This window comes from Leopardus geoffroyi, chromosome C1, assembly GCF_018350155.1.
Source record: "Leopardus geoffroyi isolate Oge1 chromosome C1, O.geoffroyi_Oge1_pat1.0, whole genome shotgun sequence".
In the NCBI taxonomy this organism is placed as follows: domain Eukaryota; kingdom Metazoa; phylum Chordata; class Mammalia; order Carnivora; family Felidae; genus Leopardus; species Leopardus geoffroyi.
In genome coordinates, this window is record NC_059328.1 from 56,583,577 (window position 1) to 56,599,882 (window position 16,306).

The 16,306-nt window shown below is 39.4% G+C and overlaps 1 long non-coding RNA gene across 2 annotated transcripts in view; it reads left to right on the top strand.

The window, feature by feature from the left end:
* Positions 1 to 2,745, top strand: part of LOC123598045 — a 36,486-nt gene extending 33,741 nt beyond the window's left edge. For both annotated transcript variants that reach the window (XR_006712362.1, XR_006712363.1), the window contains exon 6: positions 2,650 to 2,745. This is a non-coding gene — a long non-coding RNA (uncharacterized LOC123598045). The remainder of the gene's footprint in view (positions 1 to 2,649) is intronic.
* Positions 2,746 to 16,306: the final 13,561 nt, after the last annotated feature.

The window sequence follows — 16,306 nt, forward strand, 5'->3', positions numbered from 1 at the left end:
GTGAAGAGAGAGGCTGCATATATCAGGTCATACAAGGGCCCTGTCTGGAAGAGGTGGGAGTTCCTAAACCAAGCCTTTTGTGGGCCTTAACTCATCTTGACCACCTGGCCCTTCTCCATGGCTTATCCCTACTCCTTGCTCCTTGCTGGCAATTCCTGAAGTGCTAGGAGAACTGAAATGTCACAGACGAAAAAAAAAAAAAAGGTCACAATAAAATTTGAGAAATGATGTGGGCTTGCACCTTTTATTTTGGTTCATTAAAACTATTTTTTATTTTATTAAAGAAAGGACATTTAATCCCTTATGATAGTTCCCATGTGGAGTAAATTTGGCTTTATAAAAAACTCAGGAGAACGTTCTTATTTTTCTCTTTTCACTGCTGATTAGCTATCATTTGCCCACAGACAGATGTTTAGGACAACCTGCTCTATGTGTTCCTTTTAGCCCCTGGTCTGTCTCCCTCTGTAGTTCCTGACATATCAGTTCAGCATCTGGCTCTGTGTTTACTGCACTCCTTAGTTTCCACTTCCTGTGGTCCTATCTTCCATCAGTGATACTCGTTAGGCTGTGTCTGTTTTACTCACTTCTTCATGAAGAGTTACTTGATCACATGCATGCAGAACGGCTTCCTTCCACATGCCTTACATGTTTATTGAATTTATTTCATTTTATTTATTTATTTTTTCAACGTTTATTTATTTTTGGGACAGAGAGAGACAGAGCATGAATGGGGGAGAGGCAGAGAGAGAGAGGGAGACACAGAATCGGAAACAGGCTCCAGGCTCTGAGCCATCAGCCCAGAGCCTGACGCGGGGCTCGAACTCACGGAACCGCGAGATCGTGACCTGGCTGAAGTCAGACACTTAACCGACTGCGCCACTCAGGTGCCCCGAATTGATTTCATTTTAATTTTGGGCTGACTTTCCTTTGGAAAATGTCTCTCTTAAAAAAAAAATTATTTATTGTGAGAGAGAGTGAGCAGGGGAGGGGCAGAGAGAGAAGGAAGCAGAGACAGGGAATTCCAAGCAGGCTCCACACTGTTGGCCCAGAGCCCCATGTGGGGCTCGATCCCACAAACCATGAGATTATGATTGGAGCTAGAACCCATACTTGGACACTTAACTGACTGAGCCACCCAGATGCCTCTGGAAACTTTCTCTTATTAAATGCTATCTTATCAGGTAGCTGTGGTCTTTCTGATTTATTACACCTTCTCTTCTCCTGATTGAACTCAGGGACAAGAAGGCTTTTTTCAAACTGTCCCCAGACCCATCCCCATGGTAGAGGAAAATTGAAGGAAGGAGAACAAATGGCATCTCCTGGGAAATCCAGGGGCGTAGATCAAAGATGCCCACCCAATATAGGAAATTTCTTTGAAGTCTCATGGTTTAACTTGAAAATTTATATGAATGTTATATTCTACTCCATAATATATCCATTTGTTTAGTAGAAAAATATTTTTTTTAAGTTTCTTAACAACATGAAAGGATGCTCCGTTTCATGAATCTTTAGGGAAATGCAAATCAGCACATTAGGTAAATGCAACAGCCATAATGAGATACCACTACCCACCATTAGGGTGGCTATTATTAAAAAAAAAAAAAAGGAACGTAAAATTATGAAGCCACTGTGGAAAACAGTATGGCCATTCCTCAAAAAATTCAATGTAGAATTACCATATGACCTAGCAATTCTGCTTCTGGGTATGTAACGAAAAGACTGAAAGCAGGGACTTGAACCAATATTTGCATACCAGTGTTCACCTTATTCGCAATAGCCAGAAAGTGGAAGTAATCCAAATATCTATTGATGCATAAATGGATAAACAAAATGTGATATATCTCTAGAATGGAACACTACTCAGCCTTAAAAAAGAGGGATATTCTGCTACATGCTACAATGTGGATGAACATTGACAGCATCATGCTAAGTGAAATAAGAAGTAAGCCAGACAAAAAAAGGACAAATATTGTATGATTCCACTTATTTGAAGTGTCTAGCTAGAATAGTCAAATTCGTAGAGACAAAGCAGAATGGTAGTTTCTAGGGACAGGGTAAAGGGATCGTGGGGGTTGTAATTTAATGGGTACAGATTTTGAGTGTGGAATGATGAGAGGGGTCTAGAGATGGATGGTGGCATGGCAGGTGGTTGCACAACAGTGGGAATGTACATCATCCTATAGAACTGTATACTTAAAACTGGTTAAAATGGTTGATTTTATGTTACATGTATTTTACCGCAATAAAAAAAAAAAACAAAAAAAAAAACAAGTGACAACAGTAATAATGGTTCATTTTAGAAAACTGAGAAATGACAGAGGGGTACACACCGGAAGTCAATACTAACTGTTTGATATATGTGTTTTGATTTTATCCTTTCTATGCATGTGTATAAATTTTTAATGATTATGGAACCATGCTGTTTTGTATTTTTATAATCAGGGATGAGATCTAACATTATTGAGCCTCTATATGTGCCATTGTCCTGACTCTATTTGATTTCATTCTCAGAAAGCACTGTGAAATAAAAGGTTTTCTATCTCCATTTTGTAGATGAGGAAACTTAGAAGACTTTTTTGGGTTCATATAAATGATAAGAACAGGATTTGAAGTAAGTCTGTGTATTCATAAAGCCCATATTCTTTCTAGGATTCTGCACTGCCTGCAGCCCTGGGAGACAGAGCAAGTTCAGAAACCTGGTTTATGCTAGTTTTACAAAGGAGAAAACAGGATTGGAGAAATTAAAGTGAATTACCTACACATTTGGACATTATAAGTCCAAATCTCACCTTTTCACAAGTATCTTATAAGGCATGCGAAGTGGTTTCTGAGGGACTCAGCGTCAAATTCTTCAAAAGGTGCCCTGGTGTTGGCCTGGGTCACCTGTAGGTCTCTACAAGGGCATCTGTCATGTAGTAGATGGGCTGGAGAGATGTCACTTGACTCTTGGAGTCCTAGTTGCTCCTCTGGGCTTGAGACAAATCAGTGTCTTCTTTGCAGAAAGGCACTAGAGACTTTGCTTTCCCATCTCCTTTTATAGCCTGATAAGACTCCATTTCAAAGTCTTGGCTACTGCCGGGCTGGAATATTCTGTTTGTTTTGGTCCCAAATTCTGAAGGCAAGTTCTTCCTGGAGATGGGGATGGAAATAGGGAGTGGCCAAGCAACCATGTGGCAATCCTGCCGGCTAGTGGCGACACAAAGTATGGGCCTAAACTAAGGACCCTGCAGCTTGGGATGAACTACCAGGTTGACTCAGAGTCAGAGGACACAGGTTTTATCACCTTGATTTACACATGATGGGAGGGAAGGATGCCTAGAGAGAAGAAGTGAATTGTTCAAGGTGTTGACGGAGTTGGGATTAGAATCTGGTCTCTCTTGGATCCCAACTCATCTGAGACATTTATTAAGCATGTTCAGCAACAGTGACAAACAGGCTACCATGTGTAAGATGATTTCTATTTTCCACAACAATTCTCCAAAGAAGATATTTTTTATGTCTCTTTTATTGATGATAAGCACAGGCCAAAGAGATTACTTGTTCAAGGCTATTTGATAGCGAAATTAGGGTCCACCAAGCATGACTTGGGTCTGTTGAGGCTAAAGTATCAAGCCCTCACAGCATATTATCAGGTGCCAATTATTTTACTCCCGGTCCCAGTTTCTTCCAAATTCTAGATAAGTAAGTGTTGTTTGTTTGTTTGTTTGTTTGTTTGTTTTATTTTATTTTTGGGACAGAGAGAGACAGAGCATGAACGGGGGAGGGGCAGAGAGAGAGGGAGACACAGAATCGGAAACAGGCTCCAGGCTCGGAGCCATCAGCCCAGAGCCTGACGCGGGGCTCGAACTCACGGACCGCGAGATCGTGACCTGGCTGAAGTCGGACGCTTAACTGACTGCGCCACCTAGGCGCCCCTGTTTGGTTTTTTTTTTTGATAAATACATACAAAAAACCCAATTATTTCTTTTCCCTAACTAAAACCAGTGTAAGTTAAAAAAAAAAAAAGCCATCATGGAGAAAGTAGTACTGAGGATGGATCTTGAAGGACCGATAGGCTTTCGAAAGGCAAGTGGTCTGATAATAAAAGACATCCAGGAAGAGTGAACCGCATGAAAGAAAAAGTATGAGAACAATTTGGGAAATAGCAGATAATCCATTTTGGCTAGAATTAAGGTATAGGCTGTAATTTGGGGAACCATGAGGCATAGGAGCTAGTTTGGGACCTGAGTGCAAAGGGCTTGGAAGAGGAATTTGTTTATTTTCTTTGAACAGTTGGAAGTGAAGGAAAGTTTTGATGGATAGGAGCATGGCATGTGTGAAGTTACACTTTAGGAAGATTTTTTTGGAGAGCTGTATATGGGACAGTTTATACAGTGGCACAACCCTAAAGGAGAAGCAATAGGAAAGGAGGTAATATGTTCTATCAAGAAGGGTGCTGATAGGTATCTGGGGAGAGAGAGGGCCAGGACGTGGCTATCCTGTTTGTTACAGAATAATAAAAATAGCAAAGGTCTTAAAAATATGCCTTACTGGAAGGATATATAAAATTGACCAAAATATCAACTGTCCATATAAAATTATCATTTTCAAAAATTTAGGTGTGGTGGGTGTGCTGATGGAGATTTGGGGGAAAGTTAGGGGCCCCCACCCCAAGCTACCCTTTAGCACTGCTTACTGACTGTAATTGATTACCTACAAGTGAGGTCAGTCTTTAACCACTTACCATCTTCTCTCTTTAGAAATGTGATCCAGTATAGTTTCTGGGATTTGACCAACTCTGTTCCTTGAGGTTTGGGGTTAAAGGAGGGTGAAAAGAGATTCTGGAGTTTTCTAGAGACACCAATTTATGGTCAAAATATATTGACCATACAGGTCTTGGAAAGTATCTGGGGGTGACGTGGGGATCTATATATGTAGAGTTCTGTGTGCCAAAGCTGGGCACTTTGCAAAATCTCCTTCTTGTAATCTTCATAAAAGCCTTGCAGAGTATGTATTGTTATTCTCCTGTTTAAAGATGAGGAAACTAGTACTCCAAGAGGTGAGGTGATTTTCCTGATATCACAACTACATAGAAGAGCTGAGATTGATTTCAAGTCTGTGGAGCTCCAAATCTTGTGTCCTTTCTACTTTGCTTGAGAGATGGGGTGCTAGGAAGTGGGGAAAAAAGGAGATGAAGATTAAATCCAAAATTTTGAAATTGAATAAGGCTAAAAGAATAGGAATAAGGCAGAAGGATGGACAGCCTTGTTGAAGAAAAATTAAGTTTTGGATATATTGATCTCCTGCCTAGATGGGGTATCAAGCACATAGTTGTTAATATGAAAATGGGGTTTGGAAGGTATGGAGCGAAGGGTAGATTTGGGAGTTATCAAAGAAGACACTTAGGGGCAGGACATAGAATAATGGTTCTCAATCTTTTCGGGGGTTAGGATTGGAAATAAATTCTGAACTCTTCTTAGTAGTTTTGTTTATTATAGTACTATTGGGGAAGAAATTCTGAAACTATTGAGGATGTACTATTGGACTCAACAATTGAATAAATATGATGTTGGAAAACAGGATTCTCTTTGTGGAAGAAGGGACATACAACTGTGGAATATAGAAAAGCAAGAAAAAACACTGTAGGCATGAGTTACTGGAAATTTCAGTGTGGACCCTTGAGTTCTTAAAAAAAATGGATGTATGCATATCTTTATATGTCCATGTATTTTAATATATTTATGTATATATGCATATTTGTATGCCTGGGTATGCATAGGTTTCTTGGCTCTGGTTGAAAAAGCCAGGAAGTAAAGACCCTCTCTCCCCCAATGGTAGGAGTGAGCACACATATCACCCAAATCTTGATTTCTAATATGATTCCCCACCAAAAGGAAGTAGGGCTCCTTAGAAAAATGGCTGATTGCAGAATTGGAGCAAGTTAGGATCAAGATGGTTCTGGAATATCTTATTATACCAGGTAGTAAGGAAATGCTACCAAAAAAAGAATCATAAGGATGCAGGAGCTAGCTTTGAAGGGCTCCTACTGGCCAAATCTGGGATAATTTAAACAATAAAATAATTAAGTACAGTAATGAATTCTAAACTATTGAAAAGCATGGAAATTCATGAGTCCATACTGATGGAAGATATATGGAGGAGAAAGAAGGATTCTTGCTTATAGTAGAATGCCAAGGACTGACTGTTCTGTAGTAAATCATAAATTTTATAACCATCATAGTCAAGATTGGATGAGGCAAGCATCATCAACAGATGCTAAATTCAGAAGGAAATTTTGCTTAACAGCAGGATATTTGTATGGATTTTTAGTGTCTTCTCGCATATTGCTTATTATAAGGAGGAATTTAAATAGCAGTAAGTACATAGCAGAGAAGTGAGAGAACACCTTGACCAGATGATCAAAATTATTTCTTGTGAGGGACAGACGGAAGTGATTGGGCTCCAATTGTGATACCCTCAGAAGGACATAACATAGCCTATGCATGCTCTGGCTGAGAATATATTTGATCACATGGACACATTAGACAATCATAAAATGAGAGAAAAAAGGGAGATGGGACTATATTCTTCAGTAATGTTAAGTTCATGAAAAGCAAAGACTGTGGAACTATTCTAGACCAAGGGAGACTGAGGCAACATTACAACTAAAAACAGTACCTGACCCTAGACTGGGTCCTCTATTGGAGAAATGGTATAAAAGACATTAGTAGATTAACTAATAATATTGGAATTGGACAGTGTAATTGATTGACAATATAATTGATTATTTGATAGGCTATCCCTATTCTTGGGAAATACACTTTGAATTATTTAGGGGTAAAGAGTCACAAACTACAACCATATATAACGGTAAAATGTTAGCAATGGGCAGATCTCTATAATGAGTGCATGGATATTCATTTGTACTATTTTTATTTTTGCAACTTAAAAAATTTTTTTTAAACATTTATTTATTTATTATTGAGAGATAGAGAGAGACAGAGCATGAGTGAGGAGGGGCAGAGAGAGAGGGAGACACAGAATCTGAAGCAGGGTCCAGGCTCTGAGCTGTCAGCACAGAGCCCGACGTGGGGCTCGAACCCACAAACAGAGAGATTATGACCTGAGCCGAAGTTGGACGCTTAACCAACTGAGCCACCCAAGTGCCCCATTATTTTTTCGACTTTTTGGAAGCATGGAATTACTTCCAAATAAAAAGCCTATTTGAAAATGGCTTTAAATTAACATTTGAAGTGTTAAAATGAACAGAAGAGGATCTAGAACAAGTATTATCTAACAGGTAGAATAAACGGGTGAAAATTATTATGGCAGTTAGACAAATCCTTCTATACAAAATTGGCTTGATTTATTAAGTGGACAAATGTAAAACAAGCTTGTAGTATTGTGCAATAGTTGTTTAAAGACACAGCTTAACTGTCTTCTTGTTATAGTCTATCTGTTTCTAATGCCACAGTAAAAGTTATAAATATTTCAAAATGAATCAACTTGAAAACAATTCAAAAGTTCTCATTCTTAAAAAAATAACTCTGTTTATTCAATCACAATATGGCATTTATTTGGCAAAGGAAATAAGATTAATTCGGGGATAAATAACAAAACTGATTTCTTAACAAGTCTAATGCAATCTGTTTTCAACTAAGAAGTACCTAAGGGGGTGCCTAGGTGGCTCAGTCAGTTAAGCATCCAACTTTGGCTCAGGTCATGATGTCACAGTTTGTGGGTTCGAGCCCCATGTCAGGCTCTGTGCTGACAGCTCAGAGCCTGGAGCCTGCTTTGGATTCTCTGTCCCCCGCCCCTCTCTCTCTCTGCCCCTCCCCCACTTGTTCTCTCCCTCTCTCTCTCTCTCTCTCTCTCTCTATCTCTCTGTCTCTCAAAAATAAATAAACATTAAAAAAATACCTGAGAAACTCACAACTAACTGTCTTGTTAAACAGGATGTGTAATTAATGTTTACTGTCAAAGGACATACTCCAACTGCTGTTTGCATGGCATTAAATCTTTGGTAAGGTGTTTATTTTTCCTTTCAGTTGTGTATTGTTTATTTTGAGCATTGTTCATCATGTCAGACACCTTTTGTGTGCTTCCTGCTTGTCTCTGAGGCCTACGGCCACTTGTTCCAGACGTAGGCACTGAATACCTAGCTGTGCATGAACTGGGACCAGTTCCACAGAATAATCTGACATCATCTTTCCTTTTTCCGTTTCTGTGTATCTCTCACCTTCTGTTCTGTAGTCACTGGCATGAGACACTGAAAATATGCTCAGTGTCCACAAACATGCAACTCAGACATATGGAGTGAATTAGTGCCCACTGGGTGAAACTTTGACAATGGAAGATTGAAACAGTCTGGATAGTCAGTTCTATGAAGCAGCTTTTATGTGGCTTTGTAGTGGAAGGTACCATAAGATCTAGGAATCAGTGTGTTCAAGAGGTGACCTGTGCAGTAATGTGTCTTCTTGGATTGGCTCTTTTTCCCAGCCTTCTTCTCCTTTTCCCTCATTCTTGCTCCCTGGGAGTACATTCTATAATAGAGTAGTAGCACATAAGCTTTGCCTCAGGCTCTGCTTTCTGGGGAATCCAGGCTAGTACAATTATTAGTTGCTCAATGAATATTGAAAAGTATGGGAAAATCGAAAGTACTGTACTTGGTTTGTATTTTTATTTTGAGACTTAGCACCCTCTAGTGGAAACTATTTTTCATTTTCAGTCATTCCAAGACAGCCCCCAAAAGGGTTTTTTTTGTGTACCAGTTAGTTTTCCCAGATAGAAATAGGTTTGGCTGATACAACAGGAAATAAAGAAGCTGTACTCCCTCCTGCTTTTGTCCATTTTAGGTTATATTTCTATTGCTATCTGGAGGAATACTTAAAAAAATTGTAAAAGTAAGACAGACTGACTGAACCCATATCGTGTAATGTGAATCAAACATAAATAGAAAGAAAATCAATTTTGATTATGCCACAGCAAGATACCTGATGGATCTTCCAGAGAATCTTTTTTTTTCTTTTTTTTTTTTTTTTTTAATTTTTTTTTTTCAACGTTTATTTATTTTTGGGACAGAGAGAGACAGAGCATGAACGGGGGAGGGGCAGAGAGAGAGGGAGACACAGAATCGGAAACAGGCTCCAGACTCTGAGCCATCAGCCCAGAGCCTGACGCGGGGCTCGAACTCACGGACCGCGAGATCGTGACCTGGCTGAAGTCGGACGCTTAACCGACTGCGCCACCCAGGCGCCCCTCTTCCAGAGAATCTTTATTAAAAAATGGATTTTCTTGGTTGTATCTTATGTCGCTTTTGCCCCTTGCAGTCTGTGTTCCTGTATCAAGCCAGTTGTCACTGAAAGCCCATAGTCTTGACCTCTGCCAAAGCTCAGAGCTGATTTTAACTGCACCTTGTTTATCAGTGAGGTTTAGATTTTCTTAAATGTCCACCATATCCTGACTGTTATTAACCTCAGAAATCATATTTACCTATAAGAGATAGTTATCTTTTGGTTTCACTACTTATGTCCACTACCCTTTTTGTGGCAATAATGCCTGATTTTGTTTTGGGATATATAACCCTCCATTTTTAGCCATGAACTTTTTTTGAGTATGACTTAGCAGGATCCAATGAGCACATATTATCATCTTAACAATAGTGATTGGTTCAGGGTTAGATCTCTACCATAAAGGATAAAGAGACTTGATTTTGGAATTTTTTGTTTAACTTTTTGGAAAGAGAATTTCCTCTTGCACTGAATGAAGTCTTGTGATGATGTGCACCTGAAGCTGCCGGGAGCCACCATGCAATGTTTGAAAATATAGCCAGTCTAGAGGAAGTAGAATTGAGAGATGGATCCTGGTGATATCACTGTATTCTTAAATGAGGCCACTGGTAATGCTAGCCGTACTTATTAAATTATGTTTAATGTTTGTTTATTTTTGAGAGAAAGAGAGAGAGACAGAACGCAAGCAGGGTAGGGGCAAAGGGAGAGGGAGACACAGAATCTGAAACAGGCTCTAGGCTCTGAGCTGTCAGCATGGAGCCCAGCGCGGGGCTTGAACTCATGAGCCATGAGATCATGACTTGGGCTGAAGTCAGATGCTTTATGGACTGAGCCACCCAGGTGCCCCCTAGCCAGCCGTACTTATAAATTTTACAATTACATGAGCTACCACATTTTTTTCTTTCTTCAAGTGAGGTTGACTTTGGTTTTTTAGTCACTATCAACTAAAAGATTCCTAACTGGTAAACTGTTTAATTCTGAACTCATAGCCTTGTCCTCCATCTTGGTTCTCTTTTGTTTTTTATTATTTTAGTGAATATCATTATCATTCCATCTATCTGGGCCTCTAGCTAGAAACCTATGAGTCATCTTGACACCTCTCACTCTCTCTCTCCCCTTTTTTTTTTTTTTTTTTTGTTATTTATTTATTTTTGAGAAAGAGAGTATGTGAGCCAGCAGGGGAGGGCCAGAGAGAGAGAGGGAGAGAGAGAATCTTGAGCAGGCTTCTTGCTCTCAGCACAGAACCTGAAGTGGGGCTCAATCCCACGAACTATGAGATCATAACCTGAGCTGAAATCAAGAGTTGGATGCTCGATGACTGAGCCACTCAGGTGCCCTGACACCCTTTTCTTTCTTAAGCCCCATATCTGGTCCACCAGTGAGTTTTGGATATTTTGCCAAGTAAATATTTCTTGAATCCATCTACTTCTCTTTGTCCAAGATAGTCTCATCTTTCACTTAAGCTCTAAAACAAAACAAAGCAAAACAAAATTAAACAAATAAACAAAATGTCCTAAGTATCTCTGAGTATCCCCTCATGCATCCTCTAATCTGTTCTCCATTCTTTATCCAGAGAGATTTTTTCCGAAGTACAAATTTGATAATATCATCCTTCTTCTATCCCATTCTTCTGATTAAAACCCTACCATTACTCTTAGGATAATGAAACTTATGTGAGAATGTCTGATTTTCAACTACCTTTCTAGTCTCATTTCATAACCCTACCTCAGTCATTCAGAGCCCCTGTACATGTAGATTCTTCTGCCTGGATTGTGTGCTTCCCTCCCCTTGTAAGATCTTAACTTTGAACTATTTCTTCAAATAAACCTTCTCTGGCCCCTTTGATTAGATTCAGTAATGCTATAATAGCCTCTCATATCTTGATTTGAGATCTATCCTGAATTAGGGATGATTTCTCTTTCTTGGCCACGTTTAAAATTTTTTAAAACAAGAATGAGATGCTAAGACAAAAACTGATAAAAAAATTACACATCCTTTTATCAACTACTAAAAGCAACGTCCCAGCTATACTTAAATTATTACTTGCACTGCCATCTGGCAGAATGTGGTCTTGATACCAGAGGAGGTGTTCTTAGGACAGGTATGTGGTTGAATGGTGAGAGGAGGCAGTGAGTGGGAGGAAATGAATATATAAAAGGATTGATATAGAGTAGATGTACCAGGTTTCCTAGTTCTTTCTTAAAACATGGTGAATGAAGAGGTTGCGACTGGTCTTACTCCCCTAGTAAAATCTTTATAATTGGAGCAAAATCTTTATAAGTTCACTCATGTCCAAGTTTGAAGCCCAATCCATCATCCCAGATTAGACATCATAGATCTTGTGGCAGCTAATGGTGTATGTTGCTCATATCTTTCTTGATGTGAGAATATGCTACAAAGAGAATAGTTAGCTGACAGCCTCCAGATGCCGTACCTTTGGGATCCGTTGAGGTGTCTGTGTCAAGGAGCCTACATGCTCTTTGGGCTGCTCCAAGCCAACAACAACATGGCAGAAGTACTACAGCTGGGCCATTCCTACCCAACAGAAGGCTTCTCGAATGGGTAAACTTGGCTCTGGGGTGCCCCACTGGTCTGCTCAAGACTTTCTGAGATCTGTACTGTACTGAGATCTATAACTACCTACCCAATCCTCCTTCTTTCCTCTCCTTTTACAACTGCCAGGTGGCATCATGGTCGGAAGGCTTTTTCCATTTACTATTCCTTCCCCTTTATTCTTCATAGTTGTCCCCCCCCCCCCAATTAATTGTCTGTTTCCTGGAGGATCTGAACTGACACACACATTTGGTTGGGAGATAATAGTGGAAAAAAGAGGTGTGAAATATTATCCTCCTTCCTTTCATCGTTTCTGGAAGAAGTAGTGTTGGGGGACAGATCCTTTCATGATCACCTAGATGTTGGTGTTGGCTAATGAACTGCACACTCCTCAATTGGTCATAGCCATTGATCAAGCTCATTCCAAATCTCCTGTTGAGGGAGAACTTTAGGTCTGTACAGGTCTGGATGGTGATAGACTTGTCTCTGAACAGCTATCTAGGCATCTGCGGTTTCCATTAAGTAATTGGTGGCATCTTCCATTTGACAGCCATCTTACCTACATCTCTGGTGAACATGATCCATTAGGTAAAAACCTTCCCTTCCTGTCCATATTTTGATATCCTTGTCTTCCTGTTCTTGAGGTCAGTGGGGGTGGTTGTGATCCCGTTGTTCACATCTCTCAGGAAACATGGTGTATGTGTGGTGGGAAGAAGTTGGGGTCTGAGCCTTGCCCTCTTCTGCCTGACCTCGCCAGTACTCATCCCTTCCTCCTCATATTCCTTTACCCAAGTTCTGGTAGCAAGCCCTAAGGCTCAGCTGACAAGAAATTGGCAAGCAAGGTACAAGTCCCCACTTCTTGCAGCCCCACAATAATATAGCTGTCTGTCTCATGGAGCCCTCAAACAAGCAGTGAGGGAGTAAAGGTTCATGTAGCAAATTCTAACATCTAGGAACTTGGATCTGACTTCAGCTTATTTTATTTTTATCTCTTTTCCCCTAGTAAGGAAGGCTACAAGAATTGGGAAAATGAACCACTCTAATTTCCTCAGACTTTTGTGGTCTCACGCAATAAGTTCTTTACTGAGTTTAATATTGGCATTTTTGAGTGGATATGAGGAAAGCCATGAAAATGAAGTAAAATCGATGTCTTAAGTGGCTGTCACATATATCTTGCAAATCAGTTATAGTGCCCACGTTACTGAGTTATGAGGACTAAATAAGATAATACACATACTGTGTTTAGAATGGTGCCTGGACATTGTAAACAGTAAGTGATATCAACCATTATTTTGCATGATGAAAAATTTATCTGAAAATAAAAAACACTTTTACTCTCTAAAAATTTTACAATTTTTTTCCTGTTTCTATTTCTTGAGTTTTCCAAAAAAAAAGAAAATGAAAAAAAAGAAAACAAAATTTCCATTTTGTTCCAAATGGAAAAAGAAAGTATTATGTTGTATTTATAACAACAAAATCATGAAATTCTGATTTACCGGGAAATCTTTGTTTGTTTGAAGCTAGAGGTGTGATAAAATGACATGAATAACCTTTTATAATAGCAGGGGCAGAATCCAAAGGAAAGGGCACTGTGGTAAGCCTCCTTCAACATCATCTGCTTTCTAATGCTGTGCTTCCTTTGGGATTTCTTCTCCGCCTGTACATCAAGGTATCTCTTACGCAGAAGTGAATGACTTTCACTGTGTGAAAATAACAAAGTTTTTGCCACATGTAGTGCCTTCTGAAAGAGTCATTTTCACTCCATCTGTTAAGATCTGTATCAGCATGTGTACGTTGTTTAGCAGACTATTGCCTTAACCACTCGGTCACTTTATCCTTTATGAGTAAGTATATGGTTTAAATTGGGCCACTGTGACTCACTGGGATGTATTTCCCAGGCTTTTATATTATCACAATGCCCAAGTGCTAGAGCATGTTTTTCCTCAGTTATCATATTGGCGTGAGTTTAAAAATGAGTGACCATTAAAATATCATTTTAGTATAGTTTCATTTCTTGAATGCTGCCAGTATTTGTACTTCTAGATAAGGGGTTACCAATTGTAGCCCACCAGCTGTTTTTGTAAGTAAAATTTTATTGCAACATAGCCATGCTCATTTGCGTATGCATTGTCTGTGGCTGCTTTTGCATTACAACGGTAGAGTTTAGTAGTTTCAATACAAATCATATGGCCTTCAAATTTAAAATACTTGCTATCTGGACCTGTACAGAAGAAGCTTGCCCCCTTCTGTTCTTCCATGTGATTATTTCTGCATAAGGATGTTCACAACTGGGACACAAAAGATGGGCTTCTCACACCTTCTCTTAGGGGCAGATCTTTGGCCATTTCTGACAAGGAGGAAGGGTGGATATAATTATTTTCTAGATTGTTTTAATTGTGCAGGGTTTATATGAGCAGGGAGAATGAGCAACAATCAATGCTGCTTCCAGAAAACCTATCATCCCCTGTGCCATGGTCCCATTATAAGTTTATCCTTAGGCCTGTGGCTTTTAGGACCCAGCTCCCCACTTCTTTTGGGATTGTATAAATATGACACTATTGATTTCAGTGAGAAGGGAGAAGAGGATGGTCAGACTTTCCCTTTCATGTATCTTTTGCCTCAAGTTGGCAGACTTTCCTCTCTGCTTTGGAACTCAGCAATTACCCATGCTCTTTTAATATTAATAATCTGCATAGCAGGGGGCAGTTTTTGAAGTCACCTGAATTTTGCAGTTGATAGAGCTCATACTCCCTTCAGAGTTTTCTTACCAATTCATTGAGTAAGGCAGACTTTCTCACTATCTCCTTCAGTTGTCTTATCCTCTACTTCATAGTTTCCTTTGTCTTTCTGGGTAGTGATTTGTAAATTTTTGTTTTAATATCTATCTTCCAATTCACTAACTCTCTCCACTGCTGAGTCTAATCTGCTGCTTTTTGATTTTGATTTTTTTTTTCTGTTTCTAGAATTTGTATGTGGTTCTATTTTAAATCTCGCTGTCCAATTCTTATAGTCTCTTGTGCCTTTGCAGTATTTCAATGCTTGTTTTTGTTTTTTGAAACATCTTAAACATACTCATTTAATATTTGGGGCCTGGTTATTCCAACACCTAGTCTTTATTGTCTTATTCTATGTATTCTGCCTGCTAACTTTTATTCATCATGGTTTGTTTCCTTCTCAGTTCAACAATTCAAAAAATATGTTTTTTTTTAATTAATGTTTACTTTTGAGAGAGAGAGAGAGAGAGAGAGAGAGACCGCGAGTGGGGAAGGGGCAGAGAGTGAGGTAGAGAATCTGAAGAAAGTTCTGTGCTGTCAGTGCAAAGCCTGATGTTGGGTTCAAACCCATGAACTGTGAGATCATAACCTGAGCCGAAGTGGGCACTCAACCGACTGAGACACCCAGGTGCCTCTCAGTTCCATAATTTTTTATTGTGAACTTATGTATCTTAGAGTTTTATCTCTGAGAATTTTCTTTGAGTCTGTGCCTAAAATTAATTTCTCTACAGTGGATTTAATTTGTCTGCCAGGTTTCTGGGAGCACTATCAACCAAGGGTCAATCTACCTTTGGCTTAGGGTTTCAAATACATGCAGTGTAGACTTTCACCTTTAAACCATGAGAATGTACGTTTTATGAGGAATTCCCAGGGGAAGCATTACTTTTTCTTTTATTTTCATATTTTTCCTTTTCACACAAAGCTAAGGCTGAGAAAGGCAAGTATCACCAAGAGTCTCACTATAGGGAGAGAGAGACTCCCTATTTCTAGTTCACTCGTTGAGGGTATTACCCTTTGGTGGTCCTGACTTTATGGAAGAGTCTTTTTTTTTTTTTTTTTTTCAATGTTTATTTATTTTTGGGACAGAGAGAGACAGAGCATGAACGGGGTAGGGGCAGAGAGAGAGGGAGACACAGAATCGGAAACAGGCTCCAGGCTCTGAGCCATCAGCCCAGAGCCTGACGCGGGGCTCGAACTCACGGACCGCGAGATTGTGACCTGGCTGAAGTCGGACGCTTAACCGACTGCGCCACCCAGGCGCCCCATGGAAGAGTCTTTGATTCAAACTCCCACTCTACTTAGGCCTCTGACTGTGTCTCCTGCTTGCAGAAACTCATTAAAATTCAGATTTTAGGCCGCCAGGAATCAGCAAGTACCCCGAGGAAAAGGTTGGCTCTTGCATTAACTTAACTTTTTGTGCATTATTGGACTCCTTTGAGTAATTCTGTTCCTTCCCACCATCTCTCTTATACATTAAAAAAAATTTTTTTTGCAATAAGAAATTTTTTTTTTCCTTAGCATTTTCTGGTGCGTTTTATTACAAGCGGTCTCATTTAATGTTTATAAAGCCATATTGCCAGAAATGCCCATTCATTTAGAAAGATCCTTTTTATCTTTTCTTGTATGCTTATGTCTTTTTTTTTTTTTTAATTTTTTTTTCAACGTTTATTTATTTTATTTTTGGGACAGAGAGAGACAGAGCATGAACAG